Here is a 20635-nt window from a genome sequence, read left to right as displayed (position 1 = left end):
AACTCTTTCATATGCTAATATTTGTGACCTACATATATGAATTTCAAAAGCTCAATTTCTCATTTAATCGAAGCGAATATTTCGGAGCTGTCGTAGATGTTTATACGTCTGGTCTGATCGAATTATTATTTATTCAATGACATTATCCAATCAACACATTCGGGTAAATATCCATTGATTGGATGGCTCTAATTATAATTATCCAATCACATTCGTTTTGAAGTAATAAGCTTACTAGGTCAAGCTGGGAACGCCCCGGGGACAAATTTCGGACTACCTAGCTTATTATAATATTTTTTCAGGTTTACAGAAAATCAATTATATGCTCATCGTCCTCTTAGTGGAACTCTACAATTCAGTTTTCTGCTATAGAGTTAACGCGGGATTTTAACTACTGTCGCTGCGGATTTTCAATCCCATTGATTTTGTAGTAATTTGCTTCGAGAGAAAACACACACACATACACACACAAGGAAACATGCGAAAAGTGTGAGAGGAAAATAGATGGAAGTGAGTAACATAATTCAACATCAAAAAACGAAACGGAAAACAGCGCTAAAAGTGCGAAGACTTCTGATTTTATTTTTTGATAAATGGAAGAGATTATATAAACGTTTTCTTAGGCAAGGTATGAGCAATATTCCTCTTTTTTTCTTCATGCTGATTTTCTCAAAGCCCCTGCCATTCGTTTTATATTTTACTATGTAGTGTATTTTTGTTCTATATATTTGTAAAATACATTGTCAGCTTATACCCCATAAAATGATAACGAAATACCAACATACTAGTGTTCAACTTGTCACCATAGCCCGCATGCGCGTCAGGTCCAATAATGTTAGAGTTTACAACAGTTGGAGTTTAGTCCAGACTAGAATTCTCAACTTCTTTTCTCAACAATACCATGGCATATCATACACAACTTATAATGTTAGCACGATTAATTCTTTGTGCTCTGAATTAATTCTTTGTGTTCTCTCTCTCTCTCTCTCTCTCTCTCTCTCTCTCTCTCTCTCTCTCTCTCTCTCTCTCTCTCTCTCTCTCTCTAATTAATTCAAGTACAAAGTAATAATATATGTTACTAAGTTTCATGCCTCCTTTTACTTCTGTCTGAAGAATGAAGGATGCATGAAATTTAAGTAACAGATTTATTACTTTGTACTTTAAGTAATTTGTGTTATCATTATAACGCTCTGCTTTCCGCATCGAGCACTGTAATTTCCCACGAGGACATCTGTATACTTCGATGCATACATACATATATTTATATATATATATATATATTATATATATTATATATATAATATATTGGCTGGAACAATAGTTATGATACAGGTATTGGCCCTTTGACGGATATATATATATATATATATATATATATATATATATATATATATATATATATATATATATATATATATACATATTGTCTGGAACAATAGTTATGATACAGGTATTGGCCCTTTGACGGACCAGTACTCTGACCAGTGTTCCCTCTAAGGTTTCGAGAGGGTGCGCAACTTGAGATACGTCTGATTGCCTCACAGCTGGGTCCGTTCATGTATATGCTAATTTACTGAGGTACGTCACAACGTACAATGAACGTTGGCTCCGTTCATGTATATGCTAATTTACTGAGGTACGTCACAACATACAATGAATGTTGGTGGCAACTGCGCCACCAACGGGCGCTAAACCCGAAACGCGGAAGTAAAATCTACGCTGAGATCGCACACTTCGCCCTGAGTTATCGTTTCCAAAACTACCGATCGAAATTACGAAATGACTGTGACTAAAGTTGCGCAAAACATGAAATTTCACTGCGAGAGCAGTCGGAGACACTGCGCAATTAGCGCGCAAATAAGCCTTAGCGGGAACACTGACTCTGACCTAGAATTTGATATGCTAATTCCTGTGTCAACTTTGAGAACATACAGACAATTACTCAGAAGTGTGCATGCTGATTATACCTGGCGCTCTCACGTATTATCGTTGATGGCTTTCATATTTGAAGTGGACTACCGAGGAATGTTATTTGTCAAATTGTCAAAAGAAAGCACTTGGGGAAGACAACACGTCAAATCGGTGAGGTCAATGGAATAAAACATATTATTCTCATTGTGCACTCTTTTATCATCCCATGTTCGATCGCTCTTGGTATAGAGTTTCTGACCATGTTTTTCAATATTTGGTAAACAACAGTGCGCTTGCTCGAACACTCAAATTGCTGAGGTTGTGGCTAATAATAGACTCTCTCAAGGGTCTGTGTGCTGATGAAAACAATTTTAAGTCGGTCAATAGATGTCTTACTCTGAAACATCCATAGATATAGCTTAGGCTGAGTGATACAAAATATGAATCAAACCTTTCGTTCGCCAGTCTGTTTGTTCAGTTTTCTCACAAGTATGTCAACAAATCCGTGAAATTGCTATAATGACCAGGTGACAGCACCTGGGACTTCGATGGTCAGATTGATTGGATCCACGTTCTTTGACGTTCTTGTCGACAGAGGGCGTCATTTGCAACGATGTGAAATGATCATTGGTTTCCTCTTTTGCATTCAGAAAGATATCAAAAATGAAGCAATCCCTGATCACGTACACTCTTTCTGTTTTTTCCCGATATTTCTTTCCCTGTTTCTGTCCCGCCACATCAGAACTGTCTGTCTTTGCTTGTCTGCCCCCCTTCTCTCTCTCTCTCTCTCTCTCTCTCTCTCTCTCTCTCTCTCTCTCTCTCTCTCTCTCTCTCTCTCTCTCTCTCTCTCTCTCTCTCTCTCTCTCTCTAACATTTGAAATCCACATTTACATAAATGAACTGATTACGCCAATATTTTAATATTTCAACTGGGCGAAATAGTTGCCTTACACCGTTTAGATTGTCTTACCGGCAATAAAACCAAACCGTATCCATACATTTGTCGATGTTTCTTACATGAGATTTGTTAATAAAAGTTTGTGCATTTACTTGCTAACTTGCAAAACGCTTTTAGCATCTCCCCGTCTCTTCATCATCACATTAGCCACTGCAATGTTCTCCAAAACAGAGAGTACCCTTATCAGTCCATTCCCACAGATTTCCCGAAGATTATAAGCGTTTTGTTCATCACTATAAAACAGTAATGATTTCTAACTTTGGGGGCTGTACTTTTGCATTATCAATGATTTATAGAGTCGCCCTCTTCAAATTGAAATTTGACACCCAATTTTATCTGCAAATATAAAATGAACTTGAAGCACGCACCGTGTTCATATCGGTAATACTGTATTACATTATTCCCATAGTGGTACTGGAGTCAGTTGGCCTTGGATAATGTGAGACATCTTTGTCTAATATATTCATTTTTTTCTATAAAAAAGTTGCAAGGGACAAGCAAGGTGTATCTCTATCTGAAAACTACCACAAACTACTTGCAGAAGTATTAATTGCGTCGCTGTCGGGAAAAATTTTTCTTGCTGAACCACCCTAACTCATGCGACATGTTTTGTGTATGGTACGTTCTTATGCATGACTACGGATGAGGTGTGTTATAAAACACATATTGACTGGCGATGAGGGCAACAGCATACGTCTTTAACCCCTCGCGCCTGTGAGTCACCCCCCTCCCCCGAACCAGGCTGTTCCCCACGGCCTTCGGCCTCGGGAAAGTCTGTTTTTTTGGGTGACCCAGTCCCTCGTGGTACAGACGTATGCTGTTGTCCTAATCGACAGTCAATGTGTATACTGCTGAGTGATGTACATATCTTGAAGCTAAACAAAAGCCCGACCAGACCACAGCAAATATACATACAGCAAAGCTCTGCTGGGTCACCTCGTGTATTTGGCCACTTGCCGGCAGATAATGCAACCAGGAATGTTTTATTCATAGGCACTTGTCATTCTTGCCCCATTTTACTATCTTTCTTGCTCGAGAAAGTAGCATGGTCCCAAGGTATTGAAATCGTGTTGATCAAGGCAGATGGCATTGTAACGGCAATGAGAAGAGATACTTGCACAACTCCAAGTAGCACATTTCAGTGACAATACGTCACTTTTGGTTTATGTCTGTCGTCATCAGAATGTAATGTGGCTAACATATATGAAACCAATGATGAGAACATATCTTTAACTACTAAAACAAAATTGCCCACGGTCACGTTTTGGGATCCTTTAGTTTCGCAGGAATCGTTTACAAAGGATACTCTAATTACAATATCAAGCATTCGGTCAATAGCAAAGTTAGAATCGAACATTCATTAAAATGTGAGAGAAAAATCACATTTCCCAGATTACTTCAAATATAAATTATTAGGTTTCATACACCAACATTGGCCACAATATGTACCCGCACATGATGTAAATACTAAAACGTTAAATTGATAGAGTTTGCTCGGCAAAAAAAGCACATAACGGCCAAGAATGTCCCATATATCAATTGCAATCGTCTACCATAAGAGAAACCAACTCGAGTGAAGTACAAGACTAGTACATGGAGAGAGAGAGAGAGAGAGAGAGAGAGAGAGAGAGAGAGAGAGAGAGAGAGAGGAGAGAGAGAGAGAGAGAGAGAGAGAGAGAGAGAGAGAGAGAATGTAAAGTGCTTGTAGTTTTCATAAAAAAAGAGATACCAGACAAACCGCAATTTAAATGCTTATTGTACTTGGGCCTCAGCCCAAGTACATTTGTTTTCATTCCGTGGGAAAAAACTGTAAGGTATAACCATTTCTGGCTGAGACCAGGGAGGGCAAAATGTCTTGGCTTCATCTTTCTTGGCATAATAAATGGCGTAATGATGTTAACTGAATGGAAGTGCTGCTCTCAGCCAGTCTTGAATAAGTGAGATGTGAATATAAATGCTTCTCTATCTGAGTTTTTGCCACAAAATCTTCTGAATATAATCAAAATGTGCATCGAAATGCAACAATTAATGCACCCTCCGTTTCATAGACGATGGCACGACCCTTGCTACACCCACTGGACGAGCCAAAGTGGGAGGGGTAATTTCAGTTTGGTCGGACAAGAGGGCTCGAGACCAGACTTTAACATTTAAACTTGAAACATGTTTAATCACTGACAAGATGTGGACTAGTGTTACTCAAAGTGGCAGCGTGAAAAGGAAACGTTTATATCCCGTACACAATGAAAAACATTACGACTGGAAACTGTACCCCCAGTTGAGAATAGTAATGCCCACAGCGATGGAGAACACTTATCCTTGAGCTGAGAAAACCAGACCATCATTTCGAAATAGAGCTGCAGATTCGAGAAGCTCGTTCAAATAGCTAGGTACACCCCATAAAGGGGTGGTTTTGAGTTTTGAGGGCAAATTTCGCCTCCTTCATTTAGAAATCGTACGTTTGTTTTTCCAGGAGAACACACCATTTGACACAAAATTTGCATGTAAAGGGGTCGCCAGTAAGCACGTGGTCAAATCTGGCATAGAAAACAATATGAAATGTTGGGTAAAGCCAGTCCAAAATAAACTGGTTTGAACTTTTGTGTTTTGTAATTTATACCACTGCAGTAACATTACCTTTTTTTGACAACATCACACGATGTAATACGTTTTGAAACTGAATACTCCGACGCATTCTGTGTCCCTTTGCTAAAAATACGGTATGCCGATTACCATGTAAGGAGATGATGACGTCAAGACAGATTTGTAGTGCGTTTGGTCCTGGATGGTGAACGACGTTTTGTCAAGGTAGCTTGTGTATTTATTTCCTAAATGGGAGAGATTAGGGTCGATCTAAACGAAGGCCGAAGAATGTTATGATACTCTAAGCGAGCTGAACTCTAACGCGAATGGTCGGATAATTTGGAGGATGTCTAGAATGATCTCGTCTCATTAAGATTATTTGGCGGTCAGTATTGAATTTCAACTGCGTCACAAGTTTGCGAAATGAGTATTCCGTCGAACGGTCAACGAACGATATTTTAGAAATCTGGAGACATGGCACATCGCATTTTTATTTTAGTATTTTATATTTTACAAAAGATTTAAGAAGCAATGATTTTGTCGAAAATTCTGAAACAAATATAGGAAGATTTGATCGCGAACACATTTTCATTTGGGGTCAACTAGCCCTGCGAACGATGCTGTGTGTTCCGCTACAGCTAATCGCCCCGCTCACCACAGCCCTGCAAAGACCCGTACGTAGGGTCGGTGACTTCAAATCCATTTTGGGACTTGACGTAAAAAGCCAAATTACTGCCGAAATTCAGCGTTCTTGGGCCCAAGTCGTATCCCAGCCTACCTCAGCTACTCGATCGCTTCCAAAAATGACAGTCTTTTATTCGCTTCTCGTAAATAACCGTCGATGTCGTCAACTCTCTCGCTAGCCCTGCGTACGATGCTGTGTGTTAGCTGTAGCACATAGCATCGTACGCAGGGATAGGGGTCAACATGGGGTCGCAGCCATGTTGCCTCAAAACTTATTTCTGTCTGCACTCAAAACTCAAAAATGTCGGATATGAACCTGAAAAATCGATGCAATTTTGTCAAACTTCGGCGAAATTTCAGCCTATAGACAAAATTTCATCTAGGTAAGGTAAATTTACTGAAATTTGATCGACAAATAATCCTGAGCTTGAACGTGACAGCTCGCCTTCTTCCGGGAAGTCAAGTATCCAGCTGCCCATACACAGTTGCCCATATGGCCAGGTTTATGAGATTGTTTTCAAGCGACGGCGGCAGACCGTACGGGGCTCTGGATATGAGCCTACCGCCGGTGTAGCTGTAATAACTGTTGCGTTGTTTTAGTGCCCACGGACGAAGTCCCGGGGGAGTTATAGGTTTGGTCATGTCAGTCCGTCCGTCCGTCCGTTCGTGAACGCAGATATCTCAGACATGCCCTGGTCAATTTCTTTCAAACTTTGCACAAGAATAGTACCCAACCCCATACAGATGCACGTTGATGTGTTTCACAATGCGATCGAATTGGCCGTGTTAGAGGACTTTTTAGTTTACACCTCCATAGACTCCCATGTATAAGGCAGTTCTCCATAGACTCCCATGTATAAGCCAAGAAAAATAAAAATTTAGTTTCTCATCGTATTCATATTGCCTAAAGGATACAGTGACACAGTTTTTTGTCCCCACAGATAAAGTCCAGGGGGCTTATAGATTGGGTCATATCCGTCCGTGAGTTCATCAGTGAGTCCATCGGTTCACGCAGATATCTCAGACATTTTGACAAAATATCATGTGACCTTGGTGACCTTTGACCTCAAATATACATTATTGTCCCATAACTCAGTAACCACAAGTGCTAAACCTTTCATATTTGGTATGATGGGACACCTTATGACATCACATATTGTACTCCATTAATTATGCGCATATCTAATTTTGAGGGGAGCCAATAGAGCTAGAGGTCTGATTTTTGGTATAAAGGGATAAGTTAACAATATAATTTGTTTGACAAAATGTCACGTGACCTCAATGACCTTTGACCTCAAATATGCATATTTGTCCACAACTCAGTAACCACAAGTGCTACACCCTTCATATTTGGTATGATAGGACACCTTATGACACCATATATTGTACCTCATTAATTATGCGCATATCTTATTTTGAGCGAGCCAATAGAACTAGAGGTCTGATTTTTACCTTCTCGTGTCTATTTATAGACAGAGAAGGTATTAGAGTTGAAAACCAGTATGCTGCTGTCAAGACTTCCGTCTGTCAAGACTTCCGTCTGTCAAGATCCGTTGACGTTATGCCATCGTGATGGGTCATATCATAAACTGGTGGGGGTGTTCATGGCTCAGGTGAGGTGTAGGAGAACAATTTTGAGCTATGACAAAAATCAAAAGGGACTTAGCGGCATAAGCCACAGTGTTAAGCCTTTCTCCAAGGTTTCTTAGTTGACTACAATCTATTACAGACTACTGAGCTGACGTTAGGGGTACTCACTTTGTGTTTGCTCACTCTGTGAGCGCTAGTGTTTGGTACTGAGTTGCGCGGATATCCCCTCATGGCCTCACGTGATCTGGGCCTGTTGCATAATCTGCAGAGATGATCATATGCCTCCGAATCTGAAAACTGTCAATGTAAGCCTGTCGGCATTTTCCTTGCATTTTTTCTCATTTAATTTTGCAAAATATCGGCGAGTACCTCAATATTTCAAGATAAGCCTTTCTTCCCAATCGTTTCCTGGAGTTTCAGAGTCATATGAACGAAAATGAGTGAAAGTTTTAGACAGGCCATGTTCAATGTTTACAGTACAATCAGAAGTTTACGTGGAGGAATTAACCAACAAACACTCTTCATGATGCCCGCCCTCTAGAGGCTGACCCTCCTATATGGAGTACCACATTTGATGCTTGTGGAAGCTTGACCACACAATGGAGCATTTAAACTTTTAGAAAATGACAAACTGAATAAGAAGGTATTCTGAAAATGTCAATTACTGAGGAAAAATGCTCAAATATTCAAAGTAAACAGGTTAACTGACTGGTCAGCTATAAAAAAACAATGAAAATGTTTATGATCAAAAGTTTTTGGGATGCGCACATTTTAACAAATACAGAAATTATTAACATTATAAATATAAGACCAAACTATTTTTTCAGGGATGGGACAGGTTGGAAATGAGGGGTGAGAGACAAAGGCACTCCTATTGCTGCATGTGGATGCAGCCACACCATTCATTTACAGCATACTTATTCACTGTGTTGTGTTCAAGTTCCATATTGTACTGACTGTCATACAAGGATAACATAAGCAAATCAAATCAAATTAGAAAAGGATCAATGCTGTTGTGTGGATTTTGCTGAACATGGCTGATTTTAATATTTCGCCCTATATATTTGGTATCCAGCAAAGGCATATTTTGATGTAAAGTCAAAATTAACACTACATTGCTGACAATATTTTACCGTTTTCTGCATGAACTTTTCTTTTTATAAATTATAGTATATTAGTACTTCAAACAGATTAACAGTTATCGTGATGTCAACCCATAATTTTACATCACAAAGACTGCAATTCTGCCAATTTTTTTTTTGTTTTTCAGTCATTTTATAAATTTTGCACTGCACAAGATAATTGAACAAATTGCAATGTTTGAATTTGTAAACTCAAAGAATAAAAATCCTTTGGTCACAGATTAAATTATTTTTGAAAAGAAATTTACTCTTAAACACTTTTAGCATATATTCTTTACACGGTCATGTATTTCAAGGAAAATATGCCTATTAAAAACAGTAATTTCTTCACTTTCAATTTTTTTCAATACTATGACAATTATCAGCCATGAGGTTATACAAACACAAGACCAGATAAGCGTTTTTCATCATTTCCACAGGACTCTTTGGAAAATCCATTAAAAACAGTTAAAAGTGACTTAAAATGATCACTTGGTATACATTTAATTTACAGATGCCAGGTTATGTATTTCACATGCACTCAGGTCAGTAAGGAAGTGCGTCATTACTATTTTGGATTGTTAATTCTTATTTCTGAATTATTTAACTTTTTTCCACATTGAACTATCTTTAGGCAGTTTATACTGTAGCTTAGAATTTTTTGATTGATGTATTTAATCATCTTTTGGGTTCTTTGGGTCCATATCCCACCTCATGCCCCTACATCATCAACTATTTACCAACAACCCCATGCCAACAACCAATTACCTGACCTGGCCACACATTAGAGAAGGTACAGCGTCATTGACGGTATTTTTGGTATATAGGAATAACTTAGCAATACAATTTTTATGACAAAATGTGACGTGACCTCAATGACCTTTGACCTCAAATATATATATTTGTCCACAACTCAGTAACCACAAGTGCTACACCCTTCATATTTGGTATGATGGGACACCTCATGACACCACATATTGTACCTCATTAATTATGCGCAATGTCCGATTTTGGTATAAAGGGATAACTATAGGGTAGTAATCTAAATATGCCCATCTAAATATTAGACATCTACCATCGAGAACAAAAGAAATTTGCTGTAATTTGAATATTTAAGGAGTCTAAGCAATTTCCACTATAAATAAAGAACCCCTGCCTCAAACTCCACAAAAGTTGCTAGACATAGTTTGCCATTGTCATGCCATTGCTTCGTTTAATAGCAGTTAATCAAATGCCTAATTGACAGGAGGAAATTCAAGACCATATTTGAATAGAAGTATATATTGTCCTCAAAATTACTCTATCACGGCCCAAGTACTCATGCCTTCAGCAATACTGCCTTATTTTAATTCTCTTCATTGATAATTTTTTAGATTGTTTATTATAGAAATGACAAAAATTTACTGCCCAACTTCACAGACATTCTCAACATTTGCGAACAACAGTGTTTTTCTTTGTGTGTTTTGGCTCTGTGTGGCTGTACCTGTTGGCTTAGCGCCCTCTGATGTATTGCTTGGAATGCCCGCCCTCACCGACGTACCTCTGTAATAGTACGCAGGTACAGGTCGCAGCTGCGTTGAAAAGAAGGAAAATAAGTATATGTGTAGGAAATATATGTGGAACCGTTTTTATTCTCTTTGTTGCTCTTTGTTTCCATTTATTGTGTGCACTAATACGCGCAGGTTAAGGTTGGATGTTTTAGCAAAAATCTGAAAGGAAGGACGGAGAAGGTACGTGAAGGGCAATGAAGGGCAAACAGAATACATAAATAACGGCAAAATTTTCAGTGCTGCATAAGATGTAGGAGAGTATTATTACCCTATCTCATTATGAAAATATTGTCCTCAACCGTATTCTGCACTAACAACATTGTCCTTCGCCCTATTTTGCGGTGAAAATACTGTCCTTCACCCGACTTCGTTGTGAAAATAGTCCTTCGGCCTACACTGAAAAAAAAAACGTCCTTCACCATGTTTTGCACTGATTACATTGCCCTTCACTCAAATATGCTGGGAAAATTCTGTCCTTCACGCCATTCTGTAGTGATAATACTGTCCTTCACCATATTCTGCACTGACAAGTTTAATCCTTTCGCCAAATTTCAAAGTTTGCAGTGAATATTCTGTCCTTCACCCCATAGTGTGGTGGGATTGCTGCCCTCCAACCCATTGTGCGTACTGATAACACTGTCCATCACTCTATTTTAGAGAGATTACGCTTTCCCTCACCTAATTCTGCACTTAAAACACCGTTCACACCACTTCTTTATTCAGAAATACTTTTCTTCTGCTGTCCTTCAATGTCCTTTATTTTAGTCTGACCCGATGTCTTGTTTATAAACAATTCCGACTTGATAATCTGCTGGTCTTGGAAAATTTTATGGTATATAGCACTTGGTCGTCTCTGACATTTTTAATATCGGCCAGTCGGTGATGTTCACAGATATTACACAAGGTTGTGCGATTTGACAGTCATAGTGTTTGATGATCATCGGATGCGATAATTACCAAACAAGACTGAAGTATTTTGCCGATGTTGATGATGTCGATTTTTCTTGTTTCTCTGCACAAAGTGACGCCACTTTCTCGTCATATCGATTTCATGTACAGCGAACAAATCTCCTTGCGGGATACTTCAGTGGAGCAACGCTATCAATGCAAGCCAAAAACACCTTCATGTAATGGCTGCAAAAAGGAGTCAATTGACATCAGGTGACTGTAAGAGCAAATGATATTCCACGGAGACAAACGGACAAACGTCTTTGCAAATGATTTAGTAGGAGGGAGTAGTGTTTTGCTCGGTTGTTGAGTCTCATAATTTCGCCCGAAGTGATGAACGGTCGAGGCAGTAAACTGTATACACAACATCATGGTCAGTATACAATCTTTCTGAACGAATACTTCTAAAAGAGTTGAGGAAAAAAGCCTTTCAGCAAACAGATGGTGGTGTCAAATGGGAATATTAGACACAGTTTGACTCGCCGTAAGCACATGTTTATTTCTCCAAGGGTCTGTGTGAAACACACCTTTTTCGGCGAGTCCGAGAGTAACAGAACATATACTGTTACCAGAATATAAATTTCATAAGTGGTGGTTGTATTTCCAAGTAGAGGAGAGTGGAGGTTTATCGTTTGCCAGCATAAACTGTGGTCCTTGACCACACTCTAGACTTTTTCCAAGTTATCCTATAAACTGATGCATCGCTGTAACCGTTTAAAACTCTGCATCCGCATGTGAAACAAAACATGATGTTTTTTGTTCTATGTCATATTGTCTCACATTATTTATAAAGCTCAAAAAGTCGATTGCTCGGTGCAAGAGGGGTATATCCCTTGTGCTAGAGCATAGGAGATGCGCCCCTCTGGCAATGGACCATCGAAATGTGGTTTGTGTTTCAATCGGCGACGAATGTATCGGTCCAGGGTAGCGTCGGCCACAAATGTCATAAGTTACTCACCCGAACAGTATCATGTATACGGTAAGAGAATCGCTAACTGGAGCGAAAGAGACCTACATATGGCTGTAACAACTGAATCGCGCACTTATTTCAGGATGGGGCCATTGCGATTGATCAGTACATTTTGAAAAGTAATCAGAATTGGACAAATCTTCTCAAAATTCAAGGGAAACACGAAAGTTGTCTTCCAGGGAAGTCCTGGTGTCGGACATTTGTAATACTCCATGCGGTGTCACGAGAGTCACCAATAATTTTCTTACTTTAAATCACATGACATCACTGTGATACTAACCTTTACAAACTCGCTGTGTTGATAACGTAAACTTCGATGGCAAAGAAAATGGCAACGATATACACTGTATGGCCTGTCACACCGCGACCTATTTTATTTTGCGGTCAGTTTTCACGAATAAATAGGAATAAGTAATGGTGTCCGTAGTTTCAATGATAGTATATCTCGAATTTGACAGGTTGTATTATCAAAAACTTAAATTCTATTGATCTGTCTTTCCAACAGAGAACGAGTGTCGGGACAAATACTTACCTTGCAAGTAATGTTTGAGTCAGGCGAGTTGAAATCGTTTTCAAGTCTTGCGAATACCTTCTAAAACAACTTTTGTACTGCTATATAAATGACCAGTGAACCCTTAATGTCTGGTGCCAATCGCCAGTGCAGTACAGACGATATCAAATTGAAAACCGCAACCCCTCGAACGGCGATTGAAAACTTCAGTGGTACAATTACACGTACAGTTTTTAATGACGTGGTATATATTACACATTCGCGCCTCGGGGACAGGTAGTTGGACTCTAAAATTGCTACGACTCTTTTCTGATCTACCACTACTGGGGGCTCATTTTAAAGCTCTTGAAGAAAGAAACACTCACTGTCTTAGTTTTATGAAAATCTGAAATTCATTTTTCCCCATAGAGTTAACACAGGGATGGCGAATTTCAAATATCGCAAAAGGTTTTTTAAATTTGTTTCATTCGTTCCAAACTTTGCACGGTAACCCCCGATTTTATTGTTGCTTTGGTAAGAGAATGGTCGAAAGTTTCATAGAGGAAGGTTTGATCACAGGTTGAAGTCTTTCACTATCGAGGCGCATACTCAGATTTAGGTAGGGTCAGAGGTTATACTTTTTGATCTGAAATTGACACCTTTTAAAGCAGGTAATTGACTTTTACAGAGTTACTGTATTATTGCAGCGGATATGCTTGTGCTACAATAGTATGCATGTGCAGCCCGCCACTGGGTCATATTTACACCCCTGTTGACCTTGGAGTGAGTACTGATCCATGTTCGGTGTGCGAGTTTTGCCACTGTTTTGCATGCCTGTGTGGTTTAAGATGATGAAAAATATCTCAGTATCGGGGCTTAATGTAGGACGATAATCATGAACAGAGAGATGATTCAACCATACCTGAAATCTACATCATAATACCCCCTTGACTTTGATAACTGCCGTACTAGATTAGCTGTTCGTAGCAGCCTGAGAAAGCGTGTAACAACAGTCACAAGACCTCTTGAAATGACTTAGCGTAATATATTATGACAGAAATTTATGCGGCACAATGAATAAAATATTTTATGCATAAGCACAACGTGGCGGTAAAAAACGATAGTAGTGTAGCTTGAGCTATGGCAGCTACCCCAAACGGGCATGCATTCAAAATACGTCCATATTATTTTGACAGACAATGCACAAAGGTGATATTCCAAACTTTACATCACCTGCATGTAAAGGTAATCACAAAATGTAACCAACGGCACTTTGTATAGACTTGCACACAAAAAGTGGGGTGATATAGAGTCACTTTCATTAACATACTGATCGCTTATTATTTGATGCTCACTACTTTGAGTGAAAAACATCCAACAAACACGTCACTTCCGTCGACCTTTCGAAGACACACCTCTCGTAAACGGGCATTGGATATCTTCTCTGACCCAATGATTTCAAATAATATATACACACAGGCACGAACTCATAGCCGGCTTTACTGCACATGCTGGAGAGTCATGGCCAGCATCTCTTGCTTAATTTCCCCAGTTCCACTTTAAGACCTCGAAACAGAGAACTGAAAAACACTCGCACGATTCGCCTTTCTTTTCCACCACCTCAGGGTGCACCACTGGTATACAGCAGGGAGCATGGGTGATTGTCTGTAGCGGAATGATTTCCCTCTTCGGTATTGGTCGAGACGTGGCAAGTTTCGTCCGTGCTGCCTTCCAGTGCAAGGTAAGGCATTGAGAACTAAAAGCCAATATCGCCAGGTTCGACCTCCACCGCCAGGTCCTGGCATTTTTGCGTTGAGTTCAGAAATGATATTGTATGGGGTTCGCTCAATGACATCATTTTTTTATGAATGGTACGTATACGCGAGGAGTACAGTTTGTAGAGTGAATACACCTAACAAAAACACTATGGATAATACTTGGAAGCGCCAAGAAATCACATTTGACTGAAAAGACTATGTGTCCCCGTATAACTTAAGCAGGTAACATGATGTTAATTTTTATACTCTAAAACGTAACGTAAGCTGGCCTGACACCATTGATATTGATCCGGCCATAGAGTTTACTATATTGATTTTTCTCTCTTTTTCTCTGTCTTTATAGTAAACCCCTGGAATTGAAAATGTTAGTGAAAATCAATCAAAACGTCCTTTCACCCTTCACCCGTCCTTTCATTTGCGAGTGACGGTGTTTCAGACGCACCTGATGAACATCTATGTTGAAACGGATTTCTTTAGTATCAAACATTTCACAGAGTGACTGAATTTTTCAAATGGCCTTCAAGTGTTTAGGGGACCGGGTCACCCGGAAGGAGGGGGAACTGGAGGGGCGTGGGTTCACAGCCTCTGTGGCATACAAGTGAACATTTGAGGCTACTGTGTTGTTACCAAAGAACACTGAACATTCTAGGTCAGTCTATTTCACCTTGTGTGTTGACCTTATTTTCGCTATGTCGATATCAGACAATAACAAGAACAGAGTGTTGTCGCTTGGTTTTTCTTCTTTGACCCGAAATAATAAGCAAATTATATTACAAAGCCCTAAGTGGCAGAAATTGTTAATCTAGAGGCGAATGTCGGTATTATTAAAGTTTCTCTAGCTGAGAGCTCTTGCCTGTTCCAACCGTGCTAAATTGCGAATATAACACGGCTATTTTATGTCTCGACCAATCGGATCGCAATATTTGCGCATTACTGGTATGATATAATAATGTGTATACTCTTATATTCTTGTTCAGGCCGGAGTTCAGAATTTAACATTAAGGCTGCGTTCATAAAACGATGAGGAGCGGGGGGAGCTGGAGCAATTCAGGAGGGGATTAGAACATTTTTGGGGTAGGAGGGGGACTGTAAAATTTTGCTCTACCTATAGGGGTACCTGAAATTTTATGGTTTTCTTTTACTTTTTTCAGTTTCCGATTCCAAGGTTTGGTCGGTAATTCAGCGAAAAATGAATTGTTGCATCCAATTGTTCTAATGTTAGTAATAATTAAACAAAATCTAGAACAATTTTGTTACATTTAATGACTTTTATCTCGAAAAAATCTCAACATGTATGATTTTTCGTAAAAAATCAAACATGAGGGCCCAGTAACGGGGCAGAAGCTGCAACTGTTGAGAATTTTTTCAATACTTATATGCAATTTCTATATCAAATACAGTATCTTGCTGTCTCCATACAGCATGCTGAAACACAATGTTCAGTGTGTCGACAAGCCTGTAAATATGTATCGGGTGATAGTTGACTTGGAGGCTATAATGAAAGTCACTTAATTGCCAATGATACAAATGCAATGTTCACACACACAGGCTGTTTTGGCAATCTGAATACTGGACAGTTAAACATACTGTAGGGAGTAGAAGAGGAACACAGTTGTATAAACTCAACAAAAACTTTGTCAAAATTATCAAAGTTACAGTAATACAGCTGCCCTGCTAAAGCAGTGTCACTGTCACTGCATACCGGCAGTGACAGAGATAGCTCCGACTCTGATGCAGTTGAAGAAAGGTTTTAGTCAAATGACGCCCATGACAGTGAAATATACTTGTACACAAGATCAGGCCAGACAGCAACACATGATATGGAAGACCAGGAGACTTGAAAGTACCAGGAATTTTTGAATTCCGGCATGTGAGAATAATCAAATATTAAAAAAGATGGGGTCATCATTATTGATTTTTCTAAATTTTCACATTCTCATCGTAAAATAACACAAAACTTTGAACAGTAAAGACTCTAATTTACTATATGCACGCAAAATTTCAGAGATTAAAACGTTTATTTTATGGAATATTTAAACCTTCCAGTATTGTCAATTTTGAGCAGCATCTAAGTCATATATGTCTTGTACTTTTGAAAATTGTTTTACTAGGTCACTTTGATCAGTTTTTCACAATTTGGTAAAATGTAGCCTGGAATTCACAATCTGCATACTGTCTCATGATCGTCATTTGGTGTGCTCTTCAGCATGTGCCAATGACCTGAGCTGGCCAGAGTTGGATTAACTTCAGTCGGCTTAGACTGATAAACCCACCGGTCGTTTAAAAATGAATCAACTTGCCTTAGGGATATAGCTCTATAAACAGCTGCAGATAATGTCAAAATCTTCAAGCAGAACTGCCTAATACATACTTATTTTTATGCATCCCTAAGAAATATGCCGCTAAATGTTAAGGGGGCGGACTTGAAAAATTTTGATCATATAGACGGAGGGGACTTGACATTTTTTGAGGTTATTAAGAGCGATCTGAAAAAAAACCCATTTCAATCGCGATTTCTCCAGCGGCCCCCCGTTATTTGTGAACGCTGCTTAAAGGTATACTGTCACCTGTTCCAATTTTGCCACAGTTACCATGGAAAGAGAAAATCTAACCAATCACAGATTTTAAGCGGGTGGCCGCTTTTTAAAAACAGCGCCCTCACATGGGCATTTTGAATACCAAGGAACCATATATGGGCATATTTGACCATATATGGGCATACTTAGATTAAAGGTGACTGTATACCTTTAACATTGAACTGTTACGGAGGTTACTCACTTTGACGTCAAGTCTGCAGAAAGGCAAATGATCAGGTTCAGAATCGTGAACGATGTACGATAGCGATACGGACTGTGAGAAACAAGTAAATCATTGTTCTGGTGCATGAACCTTGGGCATATAAACATGATTGTTACTAGGGAAGACACTAATGATGAGATGATCGTTGTATGCAAATGACTATTGTACATATCAGACGTTACGAATACATGGGGAGAGCAACAAAACAGGGGAGAAGGAACAACACCTGGCAGTATGTAGCATCCATGTAAAAGACTGAATAAACGGTGTTATCTTTGAAGACTTTGAGCTTCTTACACTGTTTCCGTATCCCGACGACTTCTTGCTTACTATTCCCTCTTTCAGGGTAGACAGTGAATTGCAATACATAAATACAGCCTGTGTTGACAAGTTAGGAACTTGGGTATTTCAACATAAGTTTTAAGGGAGTGCGTTACACATTCATATTACATCAGTGTATTGAAATTATGGAAAGGGACGTTTAAAGGGTGGATTTTCTTTGACCAGAAGCTTAGGAGCTGTAAATAAAATTCTTTCTTTTTCGCCGTCCACGTGCTGGTAGGTTTTAAGAGAAAATTAAGAAAACAAACACAACACTATAACAAATGAAAATAAACCAAGCAAAAATGAACTATATGTTAATACACTTGTGTTTTTGTCTGTGTTTGTTTTTTCCCTGGCTGGCTGGTCGGTTTTTGAAAAATCAAAGGACGGCAAACAAAGAATTTCCTTTAAATGGCCTTGGCACAGGTTACTTCAAAGTTTATCGGCCCCGCGAAGTATGAATACTTAGAGCTGCTTGACTTCAAAAAAATCCGGCTTTGCAGCGAAATATCTACTGAATACGAACTTGCAAAATGCAAGTTTGTATTCAGTAATTTGTTTCTCTAGTACCAAAATTTGCACGGTGACCCCCTATTTTTATTCTTGATTTTGAAAGAGAATGATTGAAAGATTCCTTGAGGAAAGTTAGAGCAAAAGTTTAAGTCTTTCACTTTCGAGGTGCATACTACCTTAAATTTTAAACTTAAGTCACGACTTGTACACAAATGTTAAGATTAAGTCACGACTTGTACACAAATGTTAAGAGTGCCGTGTGTACGTAGGAAATAAATGGACAAAATTACATGAGTTTGAAAGATAAGGTGAAAATAGGGGAAGATAGACAAGGTCATTTAAAATCATCATGATGTTTGAGTAGGCTTTGTCACTCTGGAGTCGATGGAATGAGGCGATTAAGAGTTAATCTTTCCGTGACACGTGTTTTTAAAAGTCAACTCTAGGTTTAATCACAAGTACTTGTATACGTATACGTTTTTGCCAATTTAATTATTTTGTTCATCGTGTCAGGGTCATAAGAAGTCAACACATGATTATTTGTTAACACGGTAAGGAGACTCATTAAAGGGGCAAAGTCGTTCTTTTTTTAACTTTTCTGATATCAAGAATACTTGAAATACTTGCGTAAAGCCACTCAGGACGACGGTACATAATTGCAAAAGTGTCAAGAATTTCCCCTTTACTGAATGCAAATAAATGACTGTGTTTGTGACCTCCAGACAAAATGGATTTTCCGTCTTGCTTTCCTGTGACAAATAAACATTGCCAGAAGCTTCTATCCTTATCTGTATAAATGACATCGCTAATTAAAGGTATAAAGTCACCTGTAATCTAAATATGCCCATATATGGTCAAAGGGGAACTCCTTAGTATTCAAAATGTCATGTGAGGGCGCTGTTTTTAAAAAGAGGCCACCCGCTTAAAATGTGTGATTGGTAAGATTTTTTCTTTCCATGGTAACTGTGGCAAAATTGGAACAGGTGACAGTATACCTTTAAAACTTCATTACAAAAGCTTGCATGAGGTCCAAACTTTAACTTTTGTGACAACGTATGTTTAGCCATGCATGGTGACAGTTGTACACAGAACTTGTTTTTTCAGTACAGACCGTAAAATATTTCACTGAATGTTTAAATTTTGTCTGGATGTGAGCGGTGTTGAGGTTGTGCATAGTTGACCAGCCAAGCATGTTTCAAGAAGTCAAACGACACAAACCACTTTTCAAACGTCATGAAAAAAAAATTAAAAAGGAGAGCGACATTGTCCCTTTAATTTGCTCATTTATTCATCACAAACGGTATTCTTATTAATATTTTTTTTCAAACTAAAATTAAAAATATACATGTATTGTTTTTAAGTTTTGTCAGTAAATGCAACTTAAACTTTTATGTCCTGCGAAAGTCACTAGTGATTTGGCTATCGAAGTTATATTATTTGTTAGCCACAAGATATTAACCTACAGGTTGCTGAAGACACTAAATGTGTTTCGTGGCGATTGCATTATTATTTTTTTTTCTGTGAAAATTTGGGGTGAACTGTTAAAAGGTAATTATACCTTAAAGGCGTGCTGTGTGTCTATAACTATTGGCAATTTATCCTAACGTTGTGTGTGTAGGGTGTGACATTATACAGAAAATTCCTTTCTTTCCAAGATCTGATATTTTTCTGATTAGGCAGAACATGCATTACTTTTTACAGCTTTCTACGCTCTGTTGTCGTCTGTAATGTGAACGTTTGTTCTTCAAAGTATCGGAAAGCCAGCGTTGTCTGGTAAATCAGTGTACGCTGCAGATTGTTTCAGAAAATGCTTTGACTACATCTCCGAAAAGATTTGATATGCAATCCTAAATGCTGCTGTGCAAAGGAAACTAGGTCACAGCTAAGTTAGTGATTGAACTGTGACTTGGCGCCTGTAAGTGCATTGAGAGAGCGTTACGCTGCCTACCAGAGTTACTGCACAACTTACTGCACAAAGCAATTCTTTCTTCAGAATAAGAATAAGGAATGTCCCTTTATCGTTCTAGAGTATTGCATGATTGCATGCGATCGAGGGTTGGTAAAATGGCTCGGTGTCCTAAACTTAAAATAAAATGCCTGTTGACGGTATGGTCGACAACGGCAGTAGATTGTTGCTTTTCGGAAAAAACTTTACCCCATGTAGACATTTTAGCCACGCCGTGGAAACGCTATTATTTTGCGGCACTCGAGATCTGTGTCCTTCTAGAATTCAGGAATATTTTAGTAATCATCTTCAGTAGGACGATTTTATGTCATTATTTGGCACCGTATACAATGCTTTGATATCATACTGCACTCCTTTTGGATAATTATTAACTATTCTTTTGATGCAAAAAGTTGGCTTAAAATGGTTGGCTCTCCACTGTCACGTGATTTAATTAATCTTCGGTGGGTGCCA

Source organism: Ptychodera flava, chromosome 15 (genome assembly GCF_041260155.1).
Source record: "Ptychodera flava strain L36383 chromosome 15, AS_Pfla_20210202, whole genome shotgun sequence".
Taxonomy (NCBI): domain Eukaryota; kingdom Metazoa; phylum Hemichordata; class Enteropneusta; family Ptychoderidae; genus Ptychodera; species Ptychodera flava.
This window is presented reverse-complemented; position numbering follows the sequence as displayed.